The sequence below is a fragment of the Mesoplodon mirus genome, assembly GCF_964341445.2.
Source record: "Mesoplodon mirus genome assembly, chromosome: 4".
In the NCBI taxonomy this organism is placed as follows: Eukaryota; Metazoa; Chordata; class Mammalia; order Artiodactyla; family Ziphiidae; genus Mesoplodon; species Mesoplodon mirus.
In genome coordinates this window covers 107,248,560-107,266,754 of record NC_138979.1, presented here as the reverse complement: position 1 = coordinate 107,266,754, position 18,195 = coordinate 107,248,560, and positions in this window count along the sequence as shown.

Sequence of the window (18,195 nt, the reverse complement as noted above, 5' to 3'; positions counted from 1 at the left end):
TGCATTATTGCATTAAATACAAACTTCCAAGGTAGATACTCTACCCAGTTTACAAATAAGCCAGTTCTGAGAGCAAATAAAACCACCAAAGTTCTGAGTTGAAAGAACCAGAATCTGTGCCTGTGTCTGGCTCAAAACCTTGGCCTCTATAACCTCTAATGTTTCTAATGTTAATAGCAGACATTGACCAGACAGCTGGCCAGGGAGAGGCTGAGGCATAGTCCAGAGTGGTGGGATATTTACCCACCTGTGAAGGGGGAAATCCCAGCCATGGCTACATTTATAGAATTAGGGAGACTCTCAGACAAATAATAGATTCATAGAATTGGCAAGGAATTTAGAAATTACTCATTCAGACCCAGTGAGGCCCTTTCCCCCAAATCACATAACTAGTTAGTGACAGAACCAGAATAAGAACTTGATCTCTTGAGTTTTTTTCAGTGTCCCTTTTGGGAAACTAGCATTTCCCAGCTCTTTACAGTCAGGCAATAATATAATGAAGATATTGCTGCAATTGTTATTTAAAACCAAAATCAACTGCACCCTCCTGTCTTCTAATGTAAAGGCATAATTCTTAGCTCTGGGGAAATAAACCTCCATATTTCTCTCCCTGCCCCTAACAGGGGAAGAGGAGAGAAGAAAGGGTGACACTTAGCATGCATGAACCTTTTTCTAGCAGAGTACATTAATAAATCTTGAGTTATGCAAAGTGTGTGCTGTGGGGGAGTGATAAGTGCTAAAACTGAAATGATCTTCATAATAATGAAATACATGGAATTTTTATCGTATCTGAGAGGAGAAGAAGCAGGAGAGAAAGCTAAACAAAATGATGAGACACTGAAATCCAAGTTGGTAGAAATGGACAAGGAACTTTCAGAGGACAAGGAAAGCTGATATTCAATTTTAGATTATTTTCTAATAAGTGGTGCTGCAATATATGCTCTTACACACTTACTTAACTGGCCAGTAAAATCTACCAGATATAGTTGTATACATTTGCCTCTACAAGTTGCCTTTTATTGACTCCTACAAGTGAATTCTGGAAGAAGCTGTTATCTCTCAAGTTTGAGTCAATGCTGAATCAGATATAAAGAAACAGCCATTAAGTTATAGAATAGAGAAATAACTAGGAGAAAAGATTTGCAGAAATCCTTAGAAAAAGAACAAAAAAACAGTACATGGAATATGGCAGATGGCAGAAAAGGCAATCTTAGCTAGTATCAAAGAGTGGGGTGGCTCCTGGTGACATCTACAACAGAGTGTAGAAGAATCTTCTACACCTCTTCTTTCCTATTGGTTCTCTCCGAAGAGATTGATGTCAAGGAGATTTTCCCCTATGTTTTCTTCTAAGAGTTTTATGATTCCAAGTCTTACATTTAAATCTTTTAAGTTGATCCATTTTGAGTTGATTTTTGTGTATTGTGTAAGATAAGGGTCCAATTTCACTCTTTTGCCTATGGATATCCAGTTTTCCCAACACCATTTATTAAAGACACTATCCTTTCCCCACTGTGCATTCTTGGCATCTTTGTCAAAAATTACTTGACCATATATATGTGGATTTAATTCTGGGCTCTCTATTCTGTTCCACTGATCTGTGTGCCTGTTTTTATATCAATATCGTACTGTTTTGATTACTACAGCTTAATAATACAGTTTGAACCCAGGAAGTGTGATGCCTTCAAATTTGTTGTTCTTACTCAAGATTGTTTGAACTATTTGGTGTCTTATGTGATTCCATAAACTATATTGAATGGAGGTGATGAATGCTGGCATCCTTGCTTTGTTCCTAATTTTAGAGGAAAAGTTTTCAGTCTTTTACCACTGAATATGATGTTCACTGTAAGTTTTTCATATATGCTTTTAATTTTAATTATGGTTTTCTCCTATTCCCAGTTTGTTGAGTGTTTTTACTTTATCATGAAAGGATGCTGAATTTTGTCAAATGCTTTTTCTGTATCAATTGAGATGATAAAAATGTGAAGATGGCCCACCCAGCTTCCTGTCACATTTAAGTTTGATAAATGGCCTTCTACAGAGGAAAGTTCCATAACACGTCCCTTGAAACCCCCTCCAGATTGGCATCAGCCCATACTCAGCCACAAGAAGCTGTTTCAATCTGAAATCCCATATATGTTAATGTCTACAGCTGTAGGAGCCAGGCCAGTTATGGGAAGGAGTAAAGGAGATATTTAAAGGCAATAGTGATTTGTGGGTGGCAAGGACTGTTCTATACATTTCCCTATCACTTTAGTAGCTCATCGAAGAGAGGAATGTTAGCACATCTTGATTTGTTCTTGACTCCCCCAAATTTCCACAATCACAGCTCTCTGTTTTGTAAGTGCTGGTAAAACTTTTTCTCTTTTGGGATTAGGAGACTACAGAAAGAGTAAGACTGGAAGGGTGGCCTATTAGGAGTTAAATAGTGCTAGTTCTTTATAAGCAACAGTTTTCCCTACCTCCACCTATTAGAGCCCCATCCCAACACACACACACCAGTCAATTTGGAAATGAAGAACCAACCTCTCAAGGAGAAGTAGGCTTGCTCCTCTCCAGGGATCTTGGTGCCAGCCACACAGGAAACGCCACTATGGAGGTACCAATCTTTCTCCTCTCTTTGCTAGCCACTCCCCTCCGTGGGATTTAAAGCCACAGTCGGTAGAACTGCTCTATATTCTTCTCTCCTCTTCATTCTACCAAAAGAGTCAGGAGAGAAGCTCCACTTCACATTCCCACCCCACAGGAGGCAAACCGTGTGGTTTGGTATTTTGCACCCTACCTCCAGATTTTATCTCTTCCTTTCCTCTGATTCAGCCTGCACCTCTTGGGTAATAGAGGTCAGAAAGTTCCCTCAGAACAGGTCCTGACATTTACTACTGAGTCCAAATTGGTAATATCCACTTTAGAGCCCAGTGGCTAATCCCGAACTAGGTGTCTAATTTACACTCTGACTGATACAAAGCTGCTCTGTGAATCTGCCACTGTCATCTCCCTGCATGCGGTTCAGTCATTTTGTAGAAGCACAAGATCCTTGAGAGCCCAGCACTGTATGACACTGCTGCAAAAAATATTTCTATCACTATGCTGCTCTGCGATGACTCAGAAAAGATGAAACAGGCGAGAAGATACCAAAATCACGTTGCCAGAGGCACAGCACCGGCCGGTTATGCAAGGCAAAGAAAAGTCTGTATCCACTTCCTCCACACGGTGGTGCTAGCCTCAAAGAATTACCCAAAAAGGAAATAAAAGTGTTCCACTTCCTTCTCTTTAATGATAAAGCTGCATACTGTGCTCAAAACATCACTCATGGAAGGGTGATTAATCTACATTAATTCTGCAAATAAGCATGTAAAATAAATGAGTTTCTCTTCATCCTCATCCCCACCCTACTTCCCAGGGGGAGTAAAAGAAACCAAATCACCGGGGGTTTTTATGGGGTTTTTCCCACCCCCCCCCCCCCCCCGACTCACTGATTCAATCTTTACCGACCCTGGGGCAAAAGAATGACTCATGCTGGGCTGTTGAATGTGTACAATCCTGGCACAGAACCTTATTATTCCTGAGGGGGAGGTGGGGTAGCCTGGGGAGAGCTGGTCAGCTAGCCATCTATAAGGTTCGTCATTGGGCTCTTGTTAAGTGCTGCTGGCAGTCTAAGAAGGTAGGAACAGCAGACATTTCACTGGTGTCACTGAATAAAATAAGGTGGGTTCAATGTGGGTGCCTTCCAGGCCAATGGGCAGAGAAGAACAGAAAGTCTGGTTTTGGCTTCTAAACCCAAAAATATGCCCTCCACCTGGCATAATGACCAAGTCTCACCAGCCACCTCTTCTATTTGTGAAATCTAACTCTTTCACTTAAATGTTTTTCAAAGCTCAGGGGGATCTCATTAAGCATGCTAAATAGTGCTTAGGCAAAGCAGATGATGCCAGATGGAACCAATTACCAGATATATAAACAAACAACTTTTAAAAACATAGTGCCTGTCAACACCAAAAGCACCTTCAACTTTAGAAAGGGAGAACTGACAAAAGTTGGTTGATGGTGCTCTGTAAGTACTCTGTAAGTCAGCCCATACCTGATGCTGATATTGGTAACAATGACAAGCATGAACACAATGATGCAAGTCCAAACTGTTTTCAGACCTGGCCCTAGACACTGGCAGCTTCCTAATACCTGTGATTTCGGAGATAACACAAAGTACCACTTACCATTATGCCTAAATATCCCCCCTGGCTTACCACGGACTTTTGACCCTTTTACATGTTTAAAATCCTCAACTTTAGACAAGAGCTGCAAGAATATTGTCCCTATAATTTCATTCATAAAATATACATCTTAACAGAGAAGGAAACACCCTAGCAAAAATGCCCATTAGAGTGAGGGAGGTCATTAGATTGCCTGATTTACCCTGGAAATAGCACGGAGTTGGATCCTGAGAACATGCCATATGAGACAAGTGTTGACAAAAGCCAAAGAGTTCAGCAGTCATAGGTTCCAGGGTCCAATGACTTGGAGTACAAGTAAGAATGAATCTGGAATGAGTCTGGAAGGATTTTCCCATTTATCACAGATCAGACATAGCAAAGTGATGGCTCACTGGCTCAATCAAATTCAGAGTTGCATTTCATTTGGCTCAAACAGTGTTGTTTTTTTTTTTAATTTGAATTTATTGTAAATTCTAGAGATACCATCTAAAATTCTAGATTTTGGACTTTAAAAAGGGAAAAGTTTTGTCACCACTGGACAGAATTCTCATGGGACAATAATTTCTCAAAGCTGAGAAATAACAGCTGAGTCAACAGTACATGGCCATTTGTTCACCACAGCCCCCATTTACCCCAATTGTATCATACCTGGTGTACTTCACTCATCTGTGCCATCACATGCCCCTTTAAGTCCTAACTGACCTTGATTCCTGAGGGCCACATAGAAGAGAAAATCCTTAAAAGGTGATGATGCCTACAGTGAAGGGAGGTCCCAAAAGACAAAAAATTTCTGGAAAGAACAGCGTCATTCATACCTGACAGAACTAAAGGAAACATCTAGAGAAAAGTTAATATAGCACAGCTTATACTGGGCTAAGTAGAAAGCACAGAGTTTCCAGGACTCAGAGCAGTGTCAGGAGGAGAGGCAAATGAAAAACCATATGATGAGAAAGTGTTCCTGAATCTCAGCTTTTGATTTATGAGGAGGCAAACCACAGACTTACCAACGAGTCATATGAACTTTAGAAATAGCCAAAGGCTCCCTGTGTGGCAAGTATGCAGCCTATGTGCTCACTTTGCCACAGCTCATGGATGAGGAGCGATGGAACTGAGCTGCAATAAAGGAGGTTTGGCTGAGGCTGAACATCAGGAACAAATCATGCTCTAGAATTATATATACATTCAACTCTAAGATAACTGCACAGAATTATAAATAATTTGTGCTTAAGCAATCTGTGCCCGAGTCTTAATTTATAAAGGTGACTGAGTGATGATACAAAAAAGTCAGTATCATTGAAAAAGAGTGTATTGTTACAAGTCCCCAGAAATGAGAGGCACATGGGGAAGCACCAGAGTCAATCAGGAGGCAGAAGCAAGAGGGGCAGGAAAGCCTGGCCTAGAGTCTTGATTATGTTTTCCATGGAAAAGGCAAAGCAGGGAAGAGAAAACAGTTTAAAACTGGCTAGTTTGAATAATATTGGCAGCCTCTACAGAGGTGGTCTCTAGTTGTCTAGTACCCAGCCCTAGGTGATTAGGGCAGGAGAATTATTGGGTTTATGTGAGATTTAGATAAAGGAGGTAGTTGGGGGTATGGACTCGGAACTGGTTGGTACGTTTATGATTTTTGTGCACCTGTGAAAGCTGGACCACAGGGGAGATGTAACCAGCTCTGACCATTAGTTTAGCCTGGTGATTAATGGATGCCAAATAGACAAACACAGAATCTAAGAGAAATCAGGTCATTAGGGAATTTAAGAACTCTTCAGTCCAGTCCCTCCATTTTATAAATGAGGAAATTGATACTTAAAGATGTGATGTCATCTGTCCAAAATCCAATGAAGCTTGTTAACAGCACTGCACAGAATAGGATTCTCATGCAGAACTCACAGCTCTGACCTATCTGCTACACTGTATTGACTTATGCTGAAAAGCACATTGACATCTGCAATTTCCTTTATCATGTCTTAAGAATCGAAAGCGGGGAATGGCAAACTTTTTCTGTAAAGGATCAGATAATAAATGTCTTAGGCTTCTGGGTCATATAGTCTCTGTCACAACTACTCAAACTCTGCAATTGGAGCAGTAAAGCAGCTGCAGGTTAGTGACATAAACAAATGGGTGTGTCTGTGTTCCGATAAAACTTTATGGACATTGAAATTGTAATTTCATATTAGTGTTCATTATTGTCATGAAATATTATTTTTAAATTGTTTTCAACCATTTAAAAATGTAATAACTATTCTTAGCTTGCAGGCTGTACAAAAACAGGCAGCAGGCTGAGTTTTGCCCTTAAGCCAGTTTACTAACCCTTGGGCTAGATAATTTGCACACTTCCTATGAAATCTCAGATAACTGAACCAGATGACAGTTCATCACTCTAGGTCTTAGTTTCTCTATTGATAAAATGAGGTAACTAGACTCTAAGGTCCCTTGCAGACCTGTGACCTCGAGGCATTTGCCAAGGGCACTCAAAGAAAAAAACGGGCTGTGAAAGGGAATCTGTGGGCCCTTTCATGGGATACTATAATGCCATACTTCTCTCAGATATCTCCAGCAGCCAAATTCAGGAATGATATTGCAAAAAACATTAGATAAAATTTTAGAGTAAAAAAAAGATTTGTGGAACGGCAAGTTTAGGGAACGGGACTAAGTAAATTTCTCTACTCTAGAACCTCTCAAACCTAACATGCATAGGACTATCCAGAGGCGGGGGCTTCCAAAAGCAGGCTTTCAGATAAGGACTTGGGTACAGGTAGTGTATGTCAGAGACAGAAATAGGAAACACAATGAGACAGTGAAAAATGAGATAGGGAAATGGGAAACACCATGTAGTTCATGTTAATGAACAAGTTACTGCTCTGAGAAACTAGAGCTCAATTCCGCTGGAAACTCTCCACAAAACTATGGTGTGGCTTCAGAATTATTTCAAAGAGAGTGGGGTGGTCTCAGAATTTATCAAGTCCAACTTCCCAAAGACGGAGGGTTGTCCTGAGGGCATGAACACTCCTATGGCTTCTGGGTAGCACCTGGAGGGAGCCCAGAGAAGCTCCCAGAGTGCTGAAGAAAGCCCTCGGGCAAAGAAGAGAGCTGGATTAAGGTAGGAAGCTATCAGCATGCCAGAAACATTTACCATGGCTATATTCAGAGAGGTGTTGAAGAGATAAGGTGTGGCTGTCAACACATTGGCTACAGAGGTAATGGGGGGAGGAAAGGAATCAACATTTCCTAACCTCATTTGCCCTCAAAACACTTTCTTCCATAATTTGACTCCAGAACTCCTTTTTTCATGAAGCATCTGTCCTTAGAGAGATACCAGTTGAAGGTAAACAGAATAGTGCCAGTGACTGGGTAATCTCGGTAAAATTAGAAGATCTCTTCAGGCTCTGTTTTCTAAAAATTGATATGACAAAGCATACACTAAATATCAATAAGCCTCTATCATCTCTGGGGCAGAATCTAGGCCAATACGTTTCACACAGTGCCAGGTATGAGGTCAACTCCAACACAGAAAAAAAAAAAAAAAAAGCAAAGAACAATTCACCTCCAAATGAGGCTGCCATCTGAAGTGATGCATGTCGGAGGAGGGACAGAATGTTCAAAGTGTAGTTGGAACTATGACAAGGCATCACCATCTGCCATCTGAGTCCCATCTCCCTAGTCTTTAACCATCTGCACACCTGCTCAGGCATGTCACACTGGGGAAGGGACGGCCCTGCCATCATTAACGCAGTGGCGATAAAAACAAAAGCTGGAGAAATAGCTCCAAGGCCTCTGACAGCATTACTTCCTTAAATTTGGAATCTGCTTCCAAGAAGAAATCTATAGAAAAGAGATTCATGAGTCTAAAGTTTAAATCTAAGCAGAGTTGAAATATCTGTGTGATCTGAATTTTTAGACTAACAGGTCATACACAGAAAATCAGCAAATTGTTAAAGGCATAACATAGCAAATGCTAAGGAGAACATAATCTGGAATACATTACACATTCTCATTTTGAACTTTGATCAACACAAGAATCACCTCTCTCTACCTTCATTCAGATTTCATCTCTAGATGCACTTTTCCCAGGAAAGCTAAAATAAATCTGTCTAAAACTAGTTATGGAGAAGTGCCTTTAAGTGCTCAAAGCCATCAGTTCTTTAGTTTGACTGTTCCAGCTCTTTAGAGCCCGCACTTCAGAGACTGGGTTTATGTAAATGTGGCATATCAAAAGAGGGGTGGACCTCATCCAGGATCCATTCTCTAAGGAATGCTATTTACTTGGTCTATCTTCTCTAGGCAACAGGATTTTGATTCTAAATGTTAGATAAGGTCCTCCCCGTTCAAGTGTCTTTCCTTAAAAATAACTGATAATTCCAAAATAACTAAAAAATAACTAACATTGTTTTAACTTGGTAATTAAAAAGACACCACAGGACTTCCCTGGTGGTGCAGTGGTTAAAAATCCATCTGCCAACACAGGGGACACAGGTTCGAGCCCTGGTCCGGGAAGATCCCACATGCTGTGGAGCAACTAAGCCTGTGTGCCACAACTAGAGCCTACGCTCTAGAGCCCATGAGCCACAACTACTGAGCCCACGTGCCTAGAGTCTGTGCTCCACAGCAAGAGAAGCCACCGCAACAAGAAACCCACGCACCGCAACGAAGAGTAGCCCCGGCTCACTGCAACTAGGGAAAGCCCACACACAACAACGAAGGCCCAACACAGCCAAAAATAAATAAATAAATAACTTTATTAAAAAAAAAAAAAGATACCATAAAACACACCATTAATAAGAACTCACTGAATATATTCTATGCCGTGAAATGTATATACCCTTTTCTAATTACTTAGGTTAAGCATATGAACCTATGGGGAGGCAATACCAAATAGCAGTTAGATAGACAAGCTCTGAGGTCAGACTGCATGGGTTCACTCTAGCTTCATCACTTACTAGCTGTGTGACCTGAGGCAAGTCATGGAAATTCTCTGAGAGTCAGTTTCTTTGAATATAAATGAGTAGCGATAATCCATATAGATGAAAATACATATAAAGTGTTTAACATGGTATCTAGAGCATAATAAGAGTTTTAAAATGTTAGCTATTTGTGGTAGGCTGAAAAATGGTCCCCCAAGAGACATCTAAATCCAAAAACCTGGAACCTGCAAATATTACCTTATGTGGAACAAGCATCTTCACAGATGTCATTAAGTTAAGGATCTTGAGATGGGGAGCTCATCTAGATTATCTGAGTGGGACCCCAAATGCAACCACAGGTATCCTTATAAGAAGGAGGCAGAGGGTGATTTTACACACACGTACACACACACATGCACACACTGAGGAAAAGCCAATATGAAGACTGAGCAGAGAGATGTAAAGGTGCTAGCCTTGAATACTGGACTGATGTGGTCACAAGGCAAAGAATTTCAGCAGACACCAGAAGCCAGAAGAGGCAAGGATTCTCCCCTAGAGCCTCCAGAGAGAGTGCAGCCTTGCCAACACCTTGATTTCAGGCCAGTGATAAAGATTTTGGACTCCTGGCCTCCAGAATTATGAGAGAACAATTTTCAATTGTTTTAAGGCCACCAAACTGGTGGTAACTTGTTAGGGCAGCCATAGGAAAGTAACACTTGTTATATATGGGTACAGCTTACCCATATGGGTACAGCTTAGCTAGGTATCTCTGCTTCAGTCTCTCACGAAGCTATAATCAAGGTGTGAGCTGTGGTATCATCTTAAGGTTTAAATGAAAAAAAATCCAAGCAGGATTCAGTCCTTCACAAGGTACTAGACTGAGGGCCTCAGATTCTCACTGAATGATGGTCAGAGGCTGCCCTCAGTTCTTTGTCACATGTGCCTCTCCATAATGCAACTCACAACACGCAGCTGACTTCATCAGACCGAGCAAGAGAAAGATCATCAGGGAGGGAGATGGAAGTCGGACATCCTTGTTAACCTAATCTCAGAAGTGATATCCCATCACTTTTGCTGCATCGTCTTTGTTAAAAGTGATTCACTAGGTCTAAGATCATTCACTACCCAGAATGATTACTGCACATGGTAAATACACCCATGTGCCAGGAAGGTGACAACCCCAAATGCATGAGGACAGAAGCTCCTGTGCTGAGGACCCTTCTAGACCTTGCCTTGGGTATCTCTTTATCTGGCTGTTCTTGCTGTTCATTTGTATGCATTATAATGTCCTCTGTAATAAATACTGGTAATAGTAAAGTGCTTTCCTGAGTTCTGTGAGCCATTCTATCAAATTATTGAACCTGAGGAGAGGGCCATGGGAACCCCCAATTTATAGTCAGCTTGTCTAAAGTACAGGTAGCTCAGACTTGAGACTGGCATCTGAAGTGGGGGCAGTCTCGTGGGTCTGAGCCTTTATCCTATGGGGTCTCTGCTAACTCTGGGTAGTGTCAGAATTGAACTAAATTGTGGGACATCCAGTTGGTATCCACAGTAAACTGGAGAATTGCTTGGTGTGGAAAACCCACACATTTGGTGACAGAAGTGTTTTGGGTAAAAACAGCCCGTTACTGGCTGTAACAAATCACCACAAACTTAGTGGTTTAAAATAACACAAATTTATTCACTTACAGCTCTGGAGGTCAGAAGTCTAAAATGAGTCTTCTGGGCTGCATTCCTTCTGTGGGCTCTATGGAAGAATCCATTCTTTTTTCTAGCTTCTAGAAATGAGCTACATTCCTTGGCTCCTGGCCTCTTCCTCTATTTTCTTTTTTTTTTTTAATAGATCTTTATTGGAGTATAATTGCTTCACAATACTGCATTAGTTTCTGTTGTACAATGAAGTGAATCAGCCATATGCATACACATGTCCCCATATCCCCTCCCTCTTGAGCCTCCCTCCCACCCTCCCTATCCCACCGCTCCAGGTCACCACAAAGCACCAAGCTGATCTCCCTGTGCTATGCAGCTGCCTCCCACTAGCTATTTTACATTCAGTAGTATATATATGTCGATGCTACTCTCACTTCGCCCCAGCTTCCCCCTGACACCCCGTGTCCTCAAGTCCATTCTCTATGTCTGCATCTTTATTCCTGTCCTGCCCCTAGGTTCTTCAGAACCATTTTCTTTTTTATAGATTCCATATATATGCGTTAGCATACAGTATTTGTTTTTCTCTTTCTGACTTACTTCACTCTCTATGACAGACTCTAGGTCCATTCACCTCACTACAAATAAATCAATTTTGTTTCTTTTTATGGCTGAGTAATATTCCATTGTATATATGTGCCACATCTTCTTTATCCATTCATCTGTTGATGGACATTTAGGTTGGTTCCATGTCCTGGCTATCAGTATTATCTTCTCCCTGACCATGCTCTTGTCCTCACATTTTCTATCTGACTTGTCCTTCCTGCCTCCCTTTTACAAGGACCCTTGTGATTACACTGGACCCACAAGGATAATCCAGAATACCTCCCTACCTAAATATCCTTAATTTAATCACATATGCAAAGTCTCTTGCCATGAAAAGTAATATACTCACAAGTTCTAGAGATTGAGGTAGAGATCTTTGGGAGGTCACTATTTTTTATATCATACAATCCTTCCTAAAATTAAAGTCTCTTGAATATTACCTAGTTTTTGCTTCATGTGTACTTTCTTATATAAAAGGATCTCAAAACCTACCTAACCAGTTTCCAAGATGCCAAAATGAGCCACCAGATACCCTTGGTTTCTCTTCAGCTCCCCTAATTTTAATCTACTTTCACCTCCTTATAATTCCTTTTTATTAAATGACAGATGATACTTTAGCTTTTGAATTTACTAGACCTAATGACACAAGTTTCCTCACAGACCATTAATAACTCTACCAACCTCTCTACATTAACTTGAACTGTCTTCCAAGATTTAGAGAGATTTCTGGATTAATGAACAGTTGGAAATGGCCATTTGGCACACATACACACATACGAAGTCCTACCCCACAAGCCTAAAGTTGCTTACTTTATTTCCCTCTCTGTTCCCTCTCTGTTCTGCTTCTCAGTATATGTATGGCAGTAGAGAAAGTAGAATACATAATTAATTCTAGGGCATTGAAAGATTCTCAGGGCAAAGACAGCTTTCAACCAGAATGCAGAGTATAAAAATGGAATTAGGAAACAACAGTGAGATACCAGTATATATGTATTAGATGGTCAGAATCCAAAACACTGACACCGAATGCTGGTGAGGATATGGAGCAACAAGTACTCTCATTCATTGTTGGTGGAAATACAAAATGGTACAGTCATTTCAGAAGACAGTTTGGCAGTTTCTTACAAAATTAAACATACTCCTATCAGATTATACGATAATCTACCTAGAAAACCCAGAGCACTAACTAGGATAGGTTAAGCTGCTGTAACAAACACCAAAATTTTAGTTACTTAAAGGATAATAAGTTTATTTATAGTTCAGAGGAAGTGCAGCAGGTCAACATGCAGCTCTCCATGATGTAATACAGGAACTTAGGAGACTTTCACCCTAGGGCTCCAACATTCCCTGGGGAATTACTAGTATATGCATGGCAATGCTTGCAACATACATAAAAAGTGTTGGTTTCCAAAACATACAAAGAGTGGCTACAAATCAATAAAGCCTTTCTGATAGCTAAATGAAACCTCCTTGGAAAACAATTCAGAAATTACCTATTCCATCTAAAGTAATTTGGAGGTACACCCTCCACCTTAAGAATCTTACCAAATATTTTCCCATCAAAATAGTTGCTTTTAAGGGCTTTGGCAAGGGTTGGGGCAAGAATCACTCTAAGACGTAGTTGAGAGGTATAAATTAATTACATTAGTCACATTTAAAATGCACCTGGCCTTAGACACAGCTATAACACATTTAGGAGTCTATTCTACAGAAATATTAACCCGAGGATATAAAAAAAATCATTGCTGGATTGACTGAAACCCTCTGCTTGAAACACATTCTTTCGAGGTACCTGCTGCCTCTATCCCCTCACCTCCTCCTGTTCTTTGCTCAGACCTCATCTTCTCAGGAAGGTTCCCCTAGACCATCTTATTTAAAGTTGCAACACCCTTATGCCCCTTTCCTACTTTATTTTCTTTGTAGCACTTACCTTCATCTAACATTGTATATAATTTAATTTTTTTAATGGACTGACTCACCCCACTAATACGTAAACTCCATTTTTGCTGTTGTTCATTGCTGTATTTCCAGTGACAAAACAATTCGTGGTGCCTCAATAAGAATGTGTTAAATAAATGGATGAATTTCAACATTGTTTGTAATAGTGAAAAGAAAAAATTAGAAACAATCTAAATGCTCTTTAAATAAATAATGGTAACACCATTGCTAAAAAAAATTATGCTCTCTTAAAATATGTTGTATATCTATGTATACCAACTAATAAACATATCCATGACATGTTTAGGATAAAAGAAAGAAATTATTGAACAATATATGAAAACTTCTGGAAGAATATACCATCCATTTACAATGTTTACCTCTGGAGAATGAAATTAGAGAGGAGGAAGAAGGGTGAAGGGAGGTGTCCCTATCTTTTACCAGGTGCTGAGTTTCACTCAGGCCAAAAGACCTGAGGAACATCATTCTACCTTGACTTGAACCTAGTGCCACCCTTAGACCCATGCAAAATGGGTCCCCACCCTTAGTCCCTGCACTGTGCCTGTCATTTAAATGGCCCCTCTCTAACAACCATCATTGGGGCTGTGCCCCTTTTTAAAGGGCAAGGAGTTCATGGGGACATGCCAGTCTGGTGCCCATACCTCCCGATCTAGACAAGAGTCTAGGTACCCAGAACCTTTGCATTCCCTGCTAATAGCCCTGAGCTTATTTCCAGGGCCTGCCTGGACTTTGTCGCAGGACATATCTCCTGAACAAGAACTGGGCCAATAATGTCCTCCCCACTGGGCCAGAATGGCAGGCAAAAGCAGTTGTCAGGATTTAGTGGACAAAGCTCAGATGTGTGGGCTGGGGATTCCCCAGGACACTACCTGGTGTACAGCAAAGCCAGGACTGAGAAGACAAGGGGGAAAACAAGGCTGGGGGCCTCAATTCGTCCTTTTGCTCCACGTCCCACAAATGTCAGGAGTGGCCAGTCTGAACTTAACCACATGAACCGTCTCTACCAAGTCTCAAGTGTTTCGAATGCTGGAAATTCCTTCCAATCTCATGTTGGTCTAACTGTGCTTCCCACCCTTTGGGTTGGGCTTTACTGAAAACAGAAACCAACTGCTTTCTGAAGGCTACAGTCCACTGACCAGGACACAAACAACACATGTCATCCTGTCTCAGACAACACCAGGGCCTAATGGCTCTGACAGTCTAAAAGCTGTTTGATGGCAGAAATCCAGTCAGCGTCTTGGGGCCAGTTAATTCACCCATACCTGTCACTGAGTGTCATCCTTCACCACTACCCAAAATGCAAGCCCCTCCGGTCACATGTCCTTTCTTCTATGCTCACCCCCATTCAGTTCTGTGTATCTGTCCCCAGTATTCACCCATCATCCTCCCAATACTGACATAGCCATCAGCCCTTCTCATGTTATTCTCTGGGATTCCCATTCTTTGTAAACTATCCCTGATTATCCACCTTTCTCCCAAACACTCCCTCTACCTGCCTGTTTCCACCTCCTAATCCTAGGTTGCTCATTTTCCTACTATCCATATGATGAGGGGAGGGAAACACATCACATTTTTCTTGCTCTGCATTGCTGCCTTCAGAGAACTACCCCTCCTCCTTCATATAAAAACACTTCTATTGAGGATTATATCATCTGTCTATAGCCGCCACTGTTTCCCTTGTCATTGTTATTACTGACTTTATAGTGACTACTCACATTTAATACAGATTAGAGCACCTGGATCATACTTATTACCTTCCATTCTTCTCTAGTGCTGTCATCATTCTAGGTCCTAGGTGAATCTGATGTCCATGTGTACAAGGTATCTGGCATCATGGTTCCTTGACTCTCCACTCTATCGCAGCAATTTACTCTTATTCCAAATCCAGTTATTTGCCATTTGCTAAATCTATTCCACCTCTTAAACTAAAATCCTGATATCCACCCCAAACTGCATCTTCCCACACTCTCTTACTCTTTATTTTCTGTATCCCTATATTAAACCTTATCAATACCTCTAAAATTTTAATTCTACATTTCCCCCAGTCTGCCTGCCCCTTTCTATTGATTGGACTGTGTTACTCTCCTACTTAAAATTCTTCAGAGGCTCTTTATAAGTTTTAGGAATTTCAAATTCCTTAAACAATGTTTTTTACAATTTGGCCTTGACTGACCACTCCAGCCTTATTCATCGCCCAACACACACCCTGCACTCCAGTTTTACTGGCCTAGTTTCAGTTCCATTTGTCCATCCACCTAGAATGCCCCTCTCTACTATCGCCTCTCAGATACAATCTTAAAAACAGTTTAATTTTTTAAACTAAACTTTTGACTTTAAGATAATTGTGGGGCTTCCCTGGTAGCGCAGTGGTTGAGAGTCCGCCTGCCGATGCAGGGGACACAGGTTCGTGCCCCGGTCCGGGAAGATCCCACATGCTGCGGAGCAGCTGGGCCCATAAGCCATGGCCGCTGAGCCTGCGCATTCAGAGCCTGTGCTCCGCAATGGGAGAGGCCACAACAGTGAGAGGCCCACATACCACAAAAAAAAAAAAAAAAAAAAGCTGGACATATTTTTGTATACTTATTTCTGGATTCTCAATTCTGTTCCATTGATTTATGTGTCTATCCCTACATCAGTACTGCACAATCTTGATTACTATAGCTAAATAATAAGTCTTGAAATCAGGAAGACTGATTCCACCAACTTAAGTTGTTTTTATCAAAATCATTTTATCTATTCTGGTTCTTCTGCTTTTCCATATACATTTTAGAATAATCCTGTCTATATCTACAAAAACATCTTGCTGGGATTTTGATAGGGAGTACATTAATTCTGCATATCAGTATATAGAGAATGACACCTGTACTTTGTTGAGTCTTCTAGTCCACAAAGAGAGTATGTCACTCCATGTAGTTAATTTCTGTGATTACTTTAAACAGCATTTTGTAGTTTTAGCAAACAAGTCCTATACAAGTTTTGTTAGATTTGCACCTTCAGTATTTTATTTATTTTTATTGTAAATAGTATAGTTTTTTTAATTTTAGTGTTCACATGTTCATTGCTATTATATGGAAATACAATTGATTTTATGTTCATCTTGTACCTGCTACCTCACTGAATTCACTTATTAGTTCTAGCAGATTTTTTTTTGTAGGTTCCTTAAAATTTTCTACATAGAAAATCAGGTTATATGCAAATAGGGGCAGTTTTATTTCTTCCTTTCTGATCTGCATGCCTTTTTTTCTTGCCTTGTTGCACTGGTTAGAACTTCAATCACTATGCTGAATAAGAGTGGTGAGAGTAGACATCTTTGTCTTGCTCCTGGTCTTTGAAAGAAAGCATTCAGAAAGAAAGCATTCAGTCATTCATCATTAAGTATAATGTTAGCTGTAGGTTTTTTTAATAGATGTTCTTTAACAAATTCAGGAAGTTATTACCCCCTAGTCCTATTTTTCTGAGGATTTTTATCTTAAATGAATGTTGAATTTTGTCAAATGATTTTTCTGCATTTATTGATACAATTAAATGATTTGTCCTTATCTTGTTAACATGGTGATTATATTGATTTTTTTTAAATATTGGACCAATTTTGCATGCCTGGAATAGACCCTACCTGGAAATGGCATATAATTCTTTTATATATTATTCAATTCTATCTGCCAATACATTTTTAAGAATTTTGCATCTATATTCTTAAGGGACACTGGTCTGTAGTTTTCTTTTTTTACACTATCTTTGTCCAGTTTTGGAATCAGGGTAATTCTAGATTCATAAAATGAATTAAGAAATACTCCCTCGGACTTCCCTGGTGGCGCAGTGGTTGAGAGTAGGCCTGCCGATGCAGGGGACACGGGTTCATGCCCCGGTCCGGGAGGATCCCACATGCCACGGAGTGGCTGGGCCAGTGGGCCATGGTCGCTGAGCCTGCGTGTCCGGAGCCTGTGCTCCACAACGGGAGAGGCCACAACAGTGACAGTCCCGCGTACCACAAAAAAAAAAGAAAAAAAAAAAAGAAATACTCCCTCTTCTTCTGCCTTTCGGAAAAGATGATAGAGAAGTGGTGCTAATTCTTCTTTAAAAGAAAATTCTCCAGCGAAAGCCTCTGGTTCTAGAAATTTCTGTTTGGAGAGTCTTTTCATTAAAAATTCCATTTCCTTGGGGCTTCCCTGGTGGCGCAGTGGTTAAGAATCCGCCTGCCAATGCAGGGGACACAGGTTCGAGCCCTGGTCTGGGAAGATCCCACATTCTGCAGAGCAACTAAGCCCATGCACCACAACTACTGAGCCTGCACTCTAGAGCCCGCGAGCCACAACTGCTGAAGCCCACGCGCCTAGAGCCCGTGCTCCACAACAAGAGAAGCCACCACGATGAGAAGCCAGCACACTGCAATGAAGAGTAGCCCCCGCTCGCTGCAACTAGAGAAAGCCCACATGCAGCAACAAAGACCCAACGCAACAAAAAATAAATAAAAATAAAATATTTTTTTTAATTCCATTTCTTTAATAGTTATAGGTCACTGTAAGTAACTATTCCATAGTGAATGGAAGTTTTTGTTTTTTGAGGAATTGGTCCATTTCATATTAAGTTGTCAAATCTATGTTTATAGTTGTTCATAGTTTTCCCTTACTATCCTTTTGATATTGGCAGGATCTGTAGTAATATCACCTGTTTCATTCCTGATATTGGTAATTTAAGTCTTCTCTATTTCTTAATCAGTTTTGCTGGAGGTTTGTCAATTTTATGGATCTTTTCAAAGAACTAGACTCTTTATTGAAATGGTTTTCTCCTTGTTTTCTGTTTTCAATTTCATTGAAATTGAACTCGTTTCTGCTCTTATTTTTATTAGTATTTCCTTCCTCTTGCTTGCTTTGGGTTTATTT